General features: G+C 41.5%; 1 pseudogene; it reads right to left on the bottom strand.

Annotated features, from left to right (window-relative positions):
* Positions 1–517: 517 nt before the first annotated feature.
* LOC118593832 lies at positions 518–1,213 on the bottom strand (annotated as a pseudogene).
* Between the last annotated feature and the right edge of the window lie 2,571 nt (positions 1,214–3,784).

Genomic DNA, 3,784 nt, shown 5'->3' with positions numbered 1-3,784 from the left:
ATACATTTTGCAAATGAATTCCTACGCATTTTTTGGGGATGGCCTGTGTTTTGTGGCGTCAACCTATTTTGATTAGGTAGAACAAGGGAAGTGAATCTAGAGGCAGTATGGGCAAGTCTGTCCCTGTTAGCTAGAGTGTTCTAGAATCCAGAAGAGAGTACTCAGATGATTCTTCAAAGAACCATGATTGTCAGACAAGCTGAGAGGGGATTGAAAGGGATATGGTGCTTTATCCCTTCAGAAGTTAACTCTGAAAGGTGTCACTTGTAGATCATTCCTGGACATGAGATCCACAGCTACGGATACTGAAAAAATTCCATTAACCAAGATCTTTTAAGAAAGATATTGGAGAGAATGAGGAGAGTATAAAAAGAGGTCATCTAAATTGAGGCCAAAAGTATTAAATGAAATCCAATTTCTAAATAAGCAATTAACAGAAAATGCTTTTATAAAAAAATCTTTAATTCACTTTATTTTTCTTGTATAAAAATCCTTGTGTGATGGCCTCAGATAGAGCCTAGGTCATTTGAACAGAGGCTGTGGTGTGGGTTTTCACAAGGTGGTTAGGAAACTTCATTAACACAGTCTCTTTCCAGAGGCTGGGGGTCAGTTAGCTGTATGTCTTAGAGATGGCATCAAAGGTGGCTTTGGCAAAGGTGTCCAGGGTGGCAGTGCAGCCCCTGGCTGATGTGTAGCAGTCACCAATACCTGCCATCAGCAGCAGCTTCTTGGGTACATGAGCAGAGACTATGCCAGTGCTTCTGGGGGCAGGGATGAGATGTACCAACACAGAGCCACAGCGGCCTGTCACTTTGCATGGAACAGTGTGGGGTTTGCCAATCTTTTTCTCCTGGTAGCCTCTCTGCACAGGGACAATGGGAAGCTTGGCCAATATAATGACCCCTTTGATAGCAGAGGTTCCCTCTTTGGAACACTTAGCACAACATGACCATTGTAGTCCCCAGTAGTGACAAAAGCCTTGGACCTGTCTGTTGGCTAGCTGGAGTGTGCTTCTGCACTGGCAAGATCTCTAGAACCTCACCCTTCAGAAATGCGCCCAAGAAAACAAATCAGTAATCTTGGGTTTCTTAATGAGCAGGGAGAACAGGTAGATCTCCAGGGACTTGATCTTCATGTCCTTAACCAGGCAGCCCAGCTTGGTGATAGAGATCCACTCCTTGTCTTTGGCTTTACTTCCTTGAGTCCCGCAACCTTGACCATGACCTCAACCACAACCTTGGTCCCTAAGAAGGCTTAAGCCAGGCAGCCTCCTAATTCTGTGCCTTGGGTTCTCTAGGCCCTTTGGAGGAAGAAAGAGGAGGAAGAGGAGGAAGGGGGAGGAAGGGGAGGAAGAGAAGAAGCAAAGCCTGAAAACACTTTTAAAAATAAACTGAGTGCTATCAATTTATTCTAGAATAATGGAGGAAGATTTTAGTGGATTCATAGGAAATACCCCTCTGTTCCATATACCCTCTGGAATTATTAGAGGTGGAGATTGTTTAAGAAAGAGAATATATGATTTTTTTTTTCAAAAAAATTGCCCTTTGGATTTTGCCTTGTTTTGCATCAGTTAATTTGAAGGAACAAATTCTATGAAGTATTAAATATAGTGTGGAAAAATACAGTTCTACTGAGTGATAGATAGTCCAAAGAAATTATAGTCAAACTCTGAAGTAGTGATAAGCCATACGACAAAGAAAAGATGACTCACTCAAGGATGACATGGGAGGTGATGTGGCAGAAATAAACAGGGTTATCATTGAGGGAGTGGGCAGGGAGTAGAGCAGAGGATGTATGTTTTTGTGAACTCAAAGGGAAAATAAAATAGAAGTTTTCTTTGTACTGCTTTATTGACTTAAAGTAGTATCTTGATAGTCCTGTCTTTCTGAGCCAGAGTAACAAAATCATGTTGACATATTCCCTTCATCTGGTATGTCTCCTCTGGAAACTAAACTTACTCCTTGAGAATCTTTGTCATGTTTTATTGAAAATTTTCTGTGAGATACTCCAAAGCCTTTACCACTTTATTTTTTGGAAACTGAAAATTGTTGAATTTAAAAAAAAAAAATGACTAATTTTATTTCTTTCCATAATCTCTTTTTATTTTGAGATTTCTTGGCATTCTGTCTTCACTCCCAGTCTTCCTTTTCATGTGTTCTTATACTTCCTTCAACTCATACCACAGGGACACATGCCATGTTGAACGGAATAAAATGTCTGCCTCTAAACGCATTTAAGAGATTTAATTTTTTTCTCTGCTATATGTACTGAGAAAATCCGGGACTGATTCCTCACATCACTTGCCTCCAGAATTTATCTTGAGTTCACACCATATTTGTTGTTGGTCCAGCAGGGCCCCAGGAGTAGGAAAGCTGTGGGCCTATAGTAGCCTATTTAAACCCCTGGCCACTCCCCTACATGCTGGGTGCTAATTGCATTTTCTCAGAGGTAGTAAGTAGCTGAAATGGGCCAGGACTCAGCCAGCCACAGGCATGTGTGCCGGCACCACCTGCAGCAGGCAGTCCCACACAATGAAGGCTAACTGTTTAAAGAGAAAATAGATGAGCCGCTGGCCAGCGTTTCATTTATCACCCTTGCGACAGCCCAAGGCAGCCGTTGCCATTTCACTTGTTTGCCTGACAGCTCAGATGTTGGAAGGGTTTGGCCACTGCAGTTGTCTGGCCGGCAGCTCTGCTTTTCTCTCAGGCATATTTGTGGCCATTTCTTCATGACTTTAGGTTTTTAAGGACATTGAGATTTCGTGTCAGTAAACTATTCAATTGCAAGAGAATCTGTGGGCTTACAAAGGTCTCTTGTCAGATGCGGACAGAAATAATTCTAAATGTACCACCCCCTAACCTCAGAAGAAATAAATCAGACTCTCTAAAAGACCAGTCGTGCTGGCTTCCATTCCCAGTTTGGAGCTGAGGAGAGATGGGCAACTTAGAATATGTGTGAAAGTTTTTTGTTTTGTTTTTGTTTGTTTGTCTCTTAACAAAAAGAGTCCTGTGACATATCTTGGTGGTAAAGCACTTGTCTACCATATATGAGGCCCTAAGATCAATATCCAAATATTTCACAAAGGAAAGAAAGCCGAAAAATCATCCAGTGTCTCAGCTCTGAAGCCGGCAGTTGTAAAACAATTAGTTCTAGCTTTCATTCAACAAGAAGATATATGTGTTTGGCCAAGTCACAGACTCCTAAGATAAAAGTTGCAGTCTCTTTTCTGGTCCATATAAACTTTGTTTTGGAGATTGAATCAAAGCATATACCATGTGTGTACTTCAGTAGAGGGGTGACTGTTGAGTCTCATAGCTCATGCAGCTTCGTTATGATATACTGTTTGAAATATTCTATAATAAAATGTTTTGTGAATATAATAAATGAAAACCTACTGAGTGCACTTCTCAGAAGATATAAGAGAGTGGGGTGGAGGGGAGTGACAGGCCAAAGTGTGCTGCAGATACTAAGAACCCTGGCACAGATGCAGAAGTCCACATACCCAGACAAGCCTATCTCAGCTGAATCCAAACGCTGAATGAGCCCTTTAAATCTCCCACACAGATGTTTTCCTACATTATGAAACTTGAAAACTACAGACTGCACAGATGATTGGTGTTGACATTCTTAAGTTCTTTTAAGTGGGTGAAAAGATTTTTCCCAGTGGGGCTGAGAACTTGTTTGCTACAAAGCCCAGCAGACTTTCCAACAACCTCTCCTCCATCTATAGTGTAGTATTTGTAGCCAACTGCATTCCTGGAATCCAGGGTAGGGTTCTGGATCT

The sequence above is a fragment of the Onychomys torridus genome, chromosome 12 (assembly GCF_903995425.1).
Source record: "Onychomys torridus chromosome 12, mOncTor1.1, whole genome shotgun sequence".
NCBI lineage: Eukaryota > Metazoa > Chordata > Mammalia > Rodentia > Cricetidae > Onychomys > Onychomys torridus.
This window is presented reverse-complemented; position numbering and strand designations above follow the sequence as displayed.